The following is a 12,075-nucleotide window of genomic DNA, read 5'->3' on the forward strand; positions in this document are numbered from 1 at the left end:
AATAAAGTGGTCATTTGTCCCCGATTGGCCGAGAAACACCCGGTTTAGACCACTTTTGAGGGTGTCCCATGGGTTTCCGATAATTCACGACAGTGTCCAAGTTTCATGGAAAAATTATGGGAGTTATGTTTTAATATAAATAACAGTTTGAAAGAGAAAGCGTAACACATTACGGCACGAGTTTAGAGTTTCGTTTGTAAAAGAAGGAAAATTTTAAAAATAAAATAGCAAGTATAAAAATAATCTTGGTTTTGATTTTACAAACCCATTTCCATAGAGTAAGGCTATAGGTTTTCGGGCTTTACTGGGGACCCCTCCCGTAGACCATTCGGGACGAAGATGTCCCAAATGGTCCACGCCCAAAGATTAATGGCCACCTCACTTATGAACATACATGGTAATAATATCTTGGAATCAAAAAATCAGTACATACAAAAGGATGATTTACGTGACGCATCAATAACACTGAATCCGATACATAACATTTTACAGGAAGGCAAATTTATGAATACAAATTAAAAAACATGATTTTGACATAGTTAAGCACAATGTATATTTCACTTGTAGTAATATATCATGTTATTACTTTTTGAATTGACTTGTATTTTCAGATTTTTTTTACGTCGTCTGACAATTGCTTCCATACCCAGAGGCGCCGACTCCATGGGGCGTGAGGGGGCCCGAGCCCCCTCAAAAATTCGTTATGGGTGTGAGGAAAAAATGTGTCAGGCTTGTCGATTTTCGCCGGAGTGTTCAGATATCGAGATTCCAGTTATCAGGGTTCTAATTTTGATCACATGCCTCTTCAAAATGCTTAAAAAAACTGAAAACTCACTACTTATAAAATTTCCCGGGAAAATCCCCGGTTTGGCCCCCCCAATATTTTTTGTAAGTCGGCATCCCTATCCATACTTCGCAATAAGTGTCATGGAAAGCAATAGCAAAGACAGATGTTCGATAGTGCGGTGTCAAAAGTTCTTCCATGCGGCGTTCTAAACTCATACGCGTTCCTAGCATTAAATTGTACATATGCCGACAGAACTTCCCACAAATGTATGGGAATGGTTCTGTCGTTATTAACTTGTACATGAATGTTGCCTTATAAAGTAAGCGTGTATGGTATTTGGAGGAGGCGACCGACACAGAAGTTATTTTCGCCATGAGGGAAGGGTATGGAAGAAGGGGTGAAGAAAAACCCGGTGTCGGCAATGGTCTGCTCTTCACGAAAAGCGCCAAGGGGACCACGGCTTAACGTCCCATCGGACGGACCGAGTGCTGTACTTGCAATTCCCTCCACAATGCACTCAACTCTCTGAGAGATCACCGACACTTCCGGGATTTGAAATGGGACACATCGGATGGGAAGCCAACACTCTAGCCATCACACCAACTCATGGTTAATTGTACGAGCATTACAAGTTTATTTTAAATAAAATTTAAAAAATCGATCTCATATACTTAACAGACTGAATGGATTCAGACGAAATTAACGGGAACTGCATTTTTTTTACAAAGAACAAAATTAAAACACTTCGTATGTTCCATACAATGAAATGTAATGTACCCAAGCATAGTTTTACCTTCTCTATGCGTTGAAATAACCTTGAAAATGCCTACGGAGTAAACACAATTCGGGTCGCTATGATAACTTGATTTGGGTGTTTTTGTTTTACGTAATGTTCGACATTTTACGCCTGTTCCTCAGTGTATATTTAACACGCCTCCATAATTTTACCATTACTCTACAATATTGGGGTTCAATCTCGATCCGGGAGGTGGTGCAAACCGAGTAGGTCAAGCAAGGGACGCCGCCGGTTGTACCGGATTCAGCGCTTATCTAGGGGGGGATAGGGGAGAAGCGCGGTAGTGGGAGCGAAGGTCGAGCGATGGGAAAGAGGTAATAATCACTTATTAACTCGTTAACGCCTATCGGTACCAGCTGGTAGTGCAATATTAAAGGTACCTTTTTTATTTTTTGTACTTTATTAGGGATTTTGAGAGTTGTAAACAGATAAGCATATTTATAACAACGTTTTTCAGAAAAGTTAGCCTTAATAAGTAAGATTTGACATTTTTGAGTAATTTTGGATGAAAATGAATCTTTCTTCCTGCGTAAAATAGAAAATATTTGACGTTTTTGGCATTAAAAAGTGAAATTCGTAATGTTTATTTAATTTCGATCTCTTGACCGCTTTTGGCGTAGGGGTACCACATGGTATCAGACTCTATTTTCAAGACTATTAGAGCTAAAAGTATAAAATTTTCAATAAAATAAAAATCAAATTCTAATTGATTTAAAAATATAATATTACGAAAAAGTTCGGATTAAATTTTTAATTCAGGCGTTACCAGGTTAATTTCATTACAATATTTGTCAATAGTGGGCGTATGACGTGCAGACAGAGTTTTTAAATTCAGTCTTTCAACCAAAAAAGAGCAGAGAATTATTTAACAATAGTATTAACAAAAGTGTTCTTTAATATTTGGTGCTAATAAAAAAATCGCCAAGTTGTGCTCGATGTTACACAATTTAAAGTATTCCATCTGGTGGAATCTCGTACTAATATATGGAGAATATGTTGGAAACAAGCGTTTGCTGCGGATCTATCGATTTCCGGGCGTCATACACATTAATTTTTTCATCAAAAGAAGGAGAAATAATCCACACACTACGATGAGTTTATAATTATGCCTATGAAACTAAAGCCTAAATCATACAAAGATTTTTTTCGTCCCTTCCGAGTGATAGCTCCATTGATTGCGAAAAATGACAGTCGGCTCCGCGATTGCTCCAGGGATGCTAACCCCTTCCCTTTTTCCATCAGTCACGTCCCTTTTTCCGTCACTGTAACCACCGTTGGCACCATCCTTGAGCCAATCAGAACGCACGACCTCTAATAGCTATTGTAACGCTTGGATTTAAATTGAATGACAGTTGTAAGCACGGAAAATGCTGGAATAAGCGATGGAAAAAGGGACGGTGGGAATGACAGTGTGGTTCAGATATTGAGGGGAAAATGACTTTTGGCTCCCGAAAACCTTTTTCTGGAGCTATCACTAAGAGCGACGGAAAAATGAATTGAATTCAAATGAAATTTTCAAACTCGAGTCGACATTTCGGGCAGCAGGAGTGGCAGATGCAAGCGGCGATGAAGGCGGACTTCTAGACGACCTCCATGGCAACCGAGGACGAATAACAAGATGAAAAACGGCGAATGTTCGGATTCAGAACGGTAAACGTGCCATAAAGTGCAAGATGCTATAGGACGTGAGGGGTTGCAGAGGGGAGGGAGGGTTGAAGGGAAGAGGGGCGCAGTGGAGAGCAGGGGGTGAATAACATGAATAACACGATGAGGAAGATTCTCTTGAGTCGCCCACAAAAAAATGTGCAGTCACCTAACGTGCATTTAAATGGGTTTACAAGAGACGCCACTCGCGTCGCTGACGGCAGGGAGATCCGAACGTTACGAGAAACTAAGCTACATGGATTAATTAAGGAAAAACAGCATAGGCGAGCTTCGAAAAGAATTCGAATTTTCATCTATCTTCGACAAAAATTGTCATACTTTCCAGGTGAAATAGAGATCTCAAAAAATGTTAAAAAAATTCTCATTCCTCAACAGGACAATATTTGAATGGTACCATTACCTGGAGAGTTTTTTTAAACTTTACCTAATAGCTTTAAGGCGATTAACATGGAATATGATAAATTTATGCATGGTCAAATGAATCATAACTAAGTTTCGCGAAGCTTTACATTTCTAAAGATTCCGTTAATAAAACAACTCGCATCTTTTGATTTAACTTCAGAGTGCTACCTACTAAACTTAAATCCTTTACACTGTAAATGCATAATTACGTCTCTAGACCGAAGTTAACCAAATGACAAAAGCTAATCCATGCGTTATCAACGCTATTCCTCGCCGCTGCAAATACTCCGAGGAAAATATTGAAAAATAAATGGGTCGCTCCGGACTGGGGCGACCTCAATTTATCTTTAAGTCTTACCCTTCACCATCCCGAAAACAGCATATTGAGGTCTATTACATTGGGGTTTATCGGTAAGAAATAAGGGACGATCAGGAACACAAATGTCTTGAATGAGGGTCACCTCCCCAGGCGGGATTCGAACCCTAGACCTTCGGAATGGCAGGCACGGACTTGACCTCGTCATCACCGAGGTATAGTTTCCTTAGCGATGGAAAAGTGAGAAAGTTCGGATTCCGAACGGTAAACGTGCGTTGAAGTGCATAGGCTTGTGGTGAGCAGTGAGCTAGAGATAGGGGTGTGGGAGGGGGGAGGGGCGTAGGGAGGGTAGGGAGGAGTGCGGTAGTGACCTCAAGCGCGAGCGGCCTCTTGCGGCGGAACAGCGCGCGCGGAGGAGAGTGACGAAAGACGTCGGAGCAAGGTCTGTCGAAGGAGAGATTGCGAGGCGGAACAACCGAGGCGATTGCAAAACGATCATTCGAGCCTACGATAAATGACCGTCACTTATTGTAATGAATGCATCGGGGAAAACACCGCACAGCCACCTATTATAACCTGACAAAAAAATACAGAGAGAGAAAGGGATGACCGCGAGTCAGAAAAAAAATAACCTACAGAGGTTCGTTGACGGCGGTGAAGGAGGCGATGGACGGGAGGTAATTTCGTCTCCTAAGGTCAGACACGGAGAACGAAAATAATATTCCTGTAAGAAGACAAGCCAACGTCTCCCTTCGCAACAGAATTCTGCAGATTTTTCCGCTTTTCTCTGTGGGGCGTATCGAACAATTGTCACGGAGCTGAGCGGCAAAGAGACATGAACGCACGAGCAGGCAGAGCTCGACGACCAAGGCGCCGCCGACGGAGGTCACTCCGCATTCATTAACCGGGCACTTAAAAAACACAAATCGGGCGGGTGACTTACCGCTTCGACCCGACCAAGGACTGTCCGGGAATTGTTCGGAGGTCGAGAGAAACTGGAGAAGACCGCGCCGAAGACGACGAAGAAGAAAGCGGAGGGCTCAGGCAGTCGCCTCGAATCGCTCTGACGTCTTGTGGCCGCGTCGGGGAGGAGGGAGACAAGTGAAGTGCGCGCCGCGTGCATTTCCCCGAGACGATGGAAGGGGGCGGTGGTGATAATAATCGGGGCGAAGAGGGGACAAAGGACGCTCGTGCCGCAATCCGTGAGTCAGGAAATGGGTTGGAGATTGAAGTTCACGAGTCCACCACCGGCCGGATGAAGAAAGAGCGCGCGCAACATGAGACGAAAAAACAAAGAGCCTTCGATCAGTGGCTCTATCGGCGGCCCATTATCTCTCTCAGCGTAAGTAGATATGGATTACACCTACGGTGGGACGTGTCGCCGCTGAAGAGTGTAGGCCAGATAACAGCATTAATTAGAATATCTCATTTTCTAAGGTCACACACAAAAAGAACGAGAACACTCTTTCTGCAACGACGCACCACCGCCCTGTCATAATTTTGCAGAAGCAAACCTAGTCTACTAAAAAATAAGCAATAAAGTAACCTCAGGGGAACACTTAGGAGTAAGATTAGTGTACGCATAAGTCAATGACGCCGTTCATGGAAAAACATTGCGCTACTTGGGTACTACACAGGAATATTAGCGTTCAGTTTGGTCCATTTTCCATTAGCGTGACATTTTTTGGAACGCGCCGTGACGTAGTCATTTTACTATGCAATTTTCTAGCGTGTTTTGCTAGCTAAATCCATGAATCAAGGAAGAAGACATATCCGGACGAAAAATAACACGGTATTATATGGAATGGAGAAGCATGCTACATAAAAGACATTAAGGCAGCTGAGAAACAATTCAAATCAATTTCAATACTTTTTCCAGAAAAACGATAAGTGGCGTCCGGTACGAGTATTTTTTATTACTAACGACCTAGAGAAATTATATTCATTTTTAGGGAAGAGTTTTTTTTTATATTCGCTATTTTCTTTTAAATCCGGCCTTTAGGCCTTTACCCCAGGGCTTCTCCAACCGGAGTCATTTGAGGAAGGCAGCATAAAGAAATACGAAGACACGGTGGAGGAAAAGTTGAGAAATTCGTCCTGCTGGGGTCGTCACAGATCTAGATCTTTCGCGTGGATAAGGTTGACAGCCACTAGAGACTCGGAGGCTACGTGCGACGCTTATATTCCTGAAGAAAGTGAAGCCATGAATTCCAAAACAGCACATGACTGTCTGATAAGAAACTGGGATGAACTTAGAACTAGGTCCTTCCACATAAAATGACGGATGGAGTACTATTACTACGGTGTTTCATCGTGGAGTTTTTCAAACAAATTCGACAAAGTCACGCCTGAAACGATTTCATTCACTACAGAATATGATTGAATGGATCTTAGAGAAGGCAACAAACACGTTGGGCCACTTGAGCCAAGAAGGAAAGGTACGGAAGGAAGGGTGGAGTGAAACCTGGCGTCGATCCTGCTCTTCATGAAATACACCAAGAGGACCACGGCTTAACATACCATCCGACGGACGGAGAACTCTACTTGAAATGCTCTCCACGAGGTACTTCATCACAAAATCCGGGTCTAAAACTCACTGCAACAACAGCAATTCTAACCGGGGTCCAACGGTTGGGAAGCCACCACCACACTAATCCGAACACGTGAATTTGTATAGTACTGTATCGCGGACACGGTGGAAATCTTTGCTGATTATAGTGACTCAGGATCAAATTCCGCAATTAAATTTCCAAAATAAATTCATCTTTTAAATAAATCAAGCGAACTTTTTGCTATAGTAGTTGATGGAGTTGGAACATTTTTTTATTCGTAGCTTTAGGTCACTATTTATTTTTCACACTTCTTTTTCAGGTAATTAGATCATTTTCTTGCAAAATCTTAGCGTGAATTCCTTTATATGTAGTACATATATAGCATTTCAATCGTTATCTTTACTGATTGTTAGAACACTTTTTAAATGTCCTCATTTTTTTAGCATTCCACTTTCCAGTTAGCTATTTTTTAGATCAGGTCTATCCCTCTTCCTTTCTAATTCAAACGAAAATCTCCGTAATGCCATCACTCCCGGTAACGATATTTCATTATTACAATTAAAAAGGAACAAGACTTTATTTATCAACACTATTTATAAACAAAACACTTTTCTCCGTTGGTAGCCATATTGCGCTTCCCCTGACTTCTTCCCAAGAACGCATATGATGCTTTGAATAATGGGATAAGGATGCACTCATCGATGCCCATATTTGGCGGTCAAGAAAGGGACCTAAATCCGCTCCCTTATGCTGCCAAACGAGTTGGGACACCCTTCGAAGACGCCCTGCCCAAATCCTAGGATTTGGGTACCTAACTGGCGAACTGGAACACAACTTTAGACAATTTTTAATTCTTTGATGAATGTGTTAGTATTGATTACGTTATCCTCCCTACTCACACTTTTTTTGGATATATATTTTTCATCCTGAACTTTTTCGAAAAAGACGTTAGCACACGTAAGTCGAACTCTCCTAATCAAAGCAATTTTGACAGGTGTCATAATTGATATTTTCAATTTACTGACTAGCATAGAAGATAATTCTAACAAATTCACCACAATATAATTAACAGTTATAACATTGGAACTGAGCCAATCCAACGGCTATCGAGGATGCTTGTAGAGTTGTACGCGGATAGAGGTGATTAAAATTCTGCAGCGGAGATATTAGGTTCGATATCGTCAATTTTACGTCCATTTCTGTAAGTACCTATCGAAAAGATCTATCATATTCACTAACAAAAAGATCACTTGCAAGATCGGAGTCAGCCACTCGAAGCTAAGCCACTGGGGAAGCGATTTCTGACGATTGCGCGTAAGTATTCCATTTCACTGATTAATAGACTGCTTTCGCAATGTCGCCTATTCATAGATGCACTCACCGCCAGCTCATCTTCATCCTCACGTCGGCGAATTCCTCCTCACGCCAGAGAAGTACTTCCGAACTGAATGGGATCGTTTACTCACATCGGATATTTTAATTAATAAAAATATTTCGGTCGCTTCTCGTCCTCACGCAACGGTCTCATGTGGTTCACTGCTGTTCACACTCATTGTCAGTGATATTATCCGAGTACATGCATACGTCACTAACTCATGAAAAAGTGGGCGGCAACTTTCTTTGTTGTTTTCACCAGCAACAGAATGGTTGGACGAGATAGATACCGTTTGGTAACTAATCCTTTCATGCAACATTTTAACCGAATTCTTGAAATGGATTGGGTATTCCCTTTTGGGGCTCCTCTATCTTCCTTCCGAAATTATTAAAAATGCAAAAAAAGATTATTCGCATAATAACTAATTCTAATAATAGAGCTCCCAGCAAACCTATTTTTGAGAAACTAGAAATCTTACCTCTTCCCTGCGTATACATTCTTGAAACAGTGTCTCTTATAAACAAAAATCAAGACAAGTTTATTAAAAATTGTGACCTTCATAGTCATAATACAAGAAGCCAAAATGCATTCAATGTAAGTCTGCACAGAGTAAATAAAATGATTAAAGGGATTGATCATCAGGGAATACTTATGCACAATAAATTGCCTGCCTATATTAAAAATTTCAAAAGTTCCTTTAAATTCAAGTGTGCTGTGAAAAAACTACTTTCATGTAAATTATTCTATAGTGTAGATGATTTTCTAATTGAAACTAATTTAAATGTATAACTGAAAGGAGTTAATCCAAAAAAATTGTAAATTGTATGTATTGTATTTTTCATATTGTTTTGATATTGTGCATAATATTTTTTTATTTATATGGAATGTGAAACATGTAATATATTGACAAAGCCATGCATTATTCATATGCTTATGGTCACTGAATAAATTGAATTGAATTGCGATTGCGGGTGACTGACTGAAAACTGAGTTAACGAGTCCTTCAAGAAAAGAAAGCCTAAGTTTCGATTGTATTCTTTCTATGCACCTGTCCAAGGACGTATTATTCACTAATTAATTATCTTTTTTAATTTTGCGGATTGTTAATGCTACAGTCGCTAGGAAACTTGATTAACGTAATGAGGAGCACTTGCGTCAGTGCAAAAGGGCAGTAAGGGCTAATGGTAACCTTTAATATTAATTGTCGGATGGTACTGATCCAGAGCTCGGCCTACATGATATTAGTTTAGGGGTGCGCTGGCGTAATTTTGTGAGAAACTATACACCAAAGAACCGGCCGTGAATGAGAATTATTGAAATGAAATTGAATATGTTTCCCGGACTCTTCCTTGATTTTCTCCAATTCTTACCATATTCCTTAGAAACCATACGTGGGGCGTACGGCGACTGCCACCCACATCAATCAAGTTCGGGTCAAAAAAAGGCTATAAGGGCTTCTTTTTCTTAGGGATAAATTATCGCTCTCCATTCTGCCGACGTTTCGAAACCCGAATCGCGTTCCATCATCAGGGCTGATGACGTTTGGATGAAGTAAGCCATACTTTTATACTGTTTATCGGCTGTCAGGTGCCACGTGATTGGCCGGAAATCAGCCAACCGAATTCTCCTCCAGTGGCCGGCTTCCACGCTTTGCTGGGTGAATACTCGGCGTCGCTGTTGACCATGTTCCTTAGTCCCTTACGCATGGTCAGTGATTTTTCGAATATTTTTTCCAGAAGAGACACGGAGAAAAGCATGGAGTAAATCCCGGAAGAGCTAAATACTCCAATGAAATCAACCAGCGTAAGCCTTCACTAGGATTGAAGATAATATATACTTACAATTTTTTCCTCGTGATTAAAAGGTCCGAAATTTTACCAATTTCCCATAGTGAGTTGCGATTTTGTGTGTGAGTGAACGACCCCACTGCCGGGGATGGAGCAGCCGACCGTGACACTCAAAGCGCTTCGGCGCTGCTCCACGGTCGAGCGATGCACGTTCCACAGTTCGCAAACGTCTTTTTCCCATTCGAGATGAGATGAGATTGCTGCTGCAGGTGGCGAGGAAGCCGGAAGGCATCTTCAAAGCGTAAACGAACACAGGCAGAAAAAGGCAGCGTCATCGAATGGCTGTTCTCAGCTGTAGAAATACATCTTGTACGCACGTATCTTACGTATCTTCTTGTGTGGGCGTTTTCCTGCAGTGGGTTCCTTCCAATAAGGACAACAATCAATATCCTTAGGTTTTTCCCACGTTCACTAACATATTTTTACACTTGGTCAATGGTAACTTAGTTAATATATAATTTTATTTGTTGATTGAAAATGGAACTTCTATTTCTTTTTATGTAATTTCTCTGCATGTAATTTCATGAGGAACTTCACAATGTGTTTAACTATATTGACATATATTTCATGTTTGACGAGGGGTTAGATGGAAGAAGGGCCTTACTAGTCTCAATATCGCCCAATAAAGACGTTTTTTATTATTATTATCTTATGCCTAGGTTCATTCTTCGTCTACATACAATCCAAAAATCCAACACAGTAAGCGTTCGGTAGGGGATGTTAGAACACCCATTTACATGATAAAAATCGCTCGTGGAAGTTTACCTAATGCATTAGCGTCGTTCGGGGGAAAAACGAATTCCTATACCTATCCGTTCGGAAAACTTTCTCTCCTATATTATCGTTTTCGTCGTATCTGGAAACGTAGCGAGGTTCAAAGATGATGTTCTCCGTGTCGCTCAGAAAGATATCTATTTTTACTAGTTCAATCAATCCTAGCGTTAAGATGTAGTCTTCGCGTCTCCAGCGACTTCCCAATGCACGTGATAGCTGTGAAACGCGCCCTCTGCACGATCATAGCAGTTTTGGACGAATATTCCGACGGTGAACAGCAACGCTCGTAGGTCTATGAAGCAAAAAAAAAATGTGGAGTGGAATGTACATTGCTCAAAATTCAGGACAGAAATGCAAGAAACGAAAATTACACTCAAACGGCTATTTTCCGTTAAACAACTCTCTAATGGCACAGGTGATGGAATGACGGAAATATTTAGGGAGGAAAAACGAAAACCTAGGGGGAGGAAATGGAAACACGGGCGGGACATTCAGGAATAGTGGAACCAGCGGGTGGGGGTCATGACCCCTTCCCATCCCGAGGCAAGAAGCGTTTAATTCCCTGTAGGCGTCGCCAATGAGAACCCAAGGGGGGTTCTTCCAGGGTTACAACCGTTACAACCATCGGGGCCGGGACCCAGTACTACAACTGATACGCCCGCGTTCCCGGGGAGGGGAGTGGAATGGGAAGGAAAAAGGAAAGAGGCGCCGCCGCGATAGAAGCCCGACGACGCCTTTGGGATAGGGAAGGCAGAGGGGGACGTGGAATATCCCCGCCGCTATAGAATTGACCTGGGCCCACTACTAGCGAAACCATGATTTTTACAGAAAGGAAAGATTTGCCTGTGGGGAAGAAAAAATCCTACGATTTTCCGTAAATAGGGGGCGTGTAGGCGTTAGTAAAAAAGAAAAAAAATTCTAAAAGTGCAAATTAGGAGACTATTTCAGTAGTTGAAGAAGCAGTCGATTAAAGCAAATTCTACGCCAACCCTAATAAAATAATAGTTAATTAACATTTTTGAGACGATACATGCATGAGTTTTGTCAAGGAAATTACAACATTAAACATATTAAAACGGTGCATAACAAAAAGTATATCCAAATTAGCATAAATGTGATAAATATACACAATCTTATTGAAAACGATTGGTTAGAACTCGCACCGTAATAACAATAAAAATATGCCTTTCTTATTCAGTCATTCCTTCATAAGATAAAATAAAAAAAGCGAAAGTTGCATCCCGCTTTTCATTAGTAGATCACGTAATCAGAGTTCCGGTTCGTTCATTAGTCCAAGGAAAACCTCTCATTACGTGAATGAATCACTCACAACTGTGTAAACAACAATGGTCCACGAGAAGCGCTGGTTTCCTAAAGGCCGTTTTACACGGGGCACGGAATTGCGCGAATGCATGAACGAAATTAGAACAGGGGCTATTTTGCCGTCTCGCATCCACGCATTCTCGCATATATTCTAGCAATTCACCGCTTTACGTGACGCAATTTTGATTGCGCCTTCGCACGTACGTCAGATTGCGCAATTCCGTGTACCGTGCAATAC

The 12,075-nt window shown here is 41.4% G+C and overlaps 1 protein-coding gene across 3 annotated transcripts in view; it reads right to left on the minus strand.

Moving 5' to 3' along the window:
• Positions 1-12,075, minus strand: part of LOC124157082 (ATP-binding cassette sub-family G member 1) — a 57,117-nt gene that overhangs the window by 36,546 nt on the left and 8,496 nt on the right. For 2 of the 3 annotated variants that reach the window (XM_046531562.1, XM_046531560.1), the window contains exon 1: positions 4,910-5,070. The exons of the other annotated variant lie outside the window; for it this stretch is intronic. The gene's annotated coding sequence lies outside the window, so the exon portion shown is untranslated. Of the gene's footprint in view, positions 1-4,909; positions 5,071-12,075 lie in introns of those variants that run through there. 3 annotated transcript variants of the gene reach the window in all.

Source organism: Ischnura elegans, chromosome 4, assembly GCF_921293095.1.
Source record: "Ischnura elegans chromosome 4, ioIscEleg1.1, whole genome shotgun sequence".
In the NCBI taxonomy this organism is placed as follows: domain Eukaryota; kingdom Metazoa; phylum Arthropoda; class Insecta; order Odonata; family Coenagrionidae; genus Ischnura; species Ischnura elegans.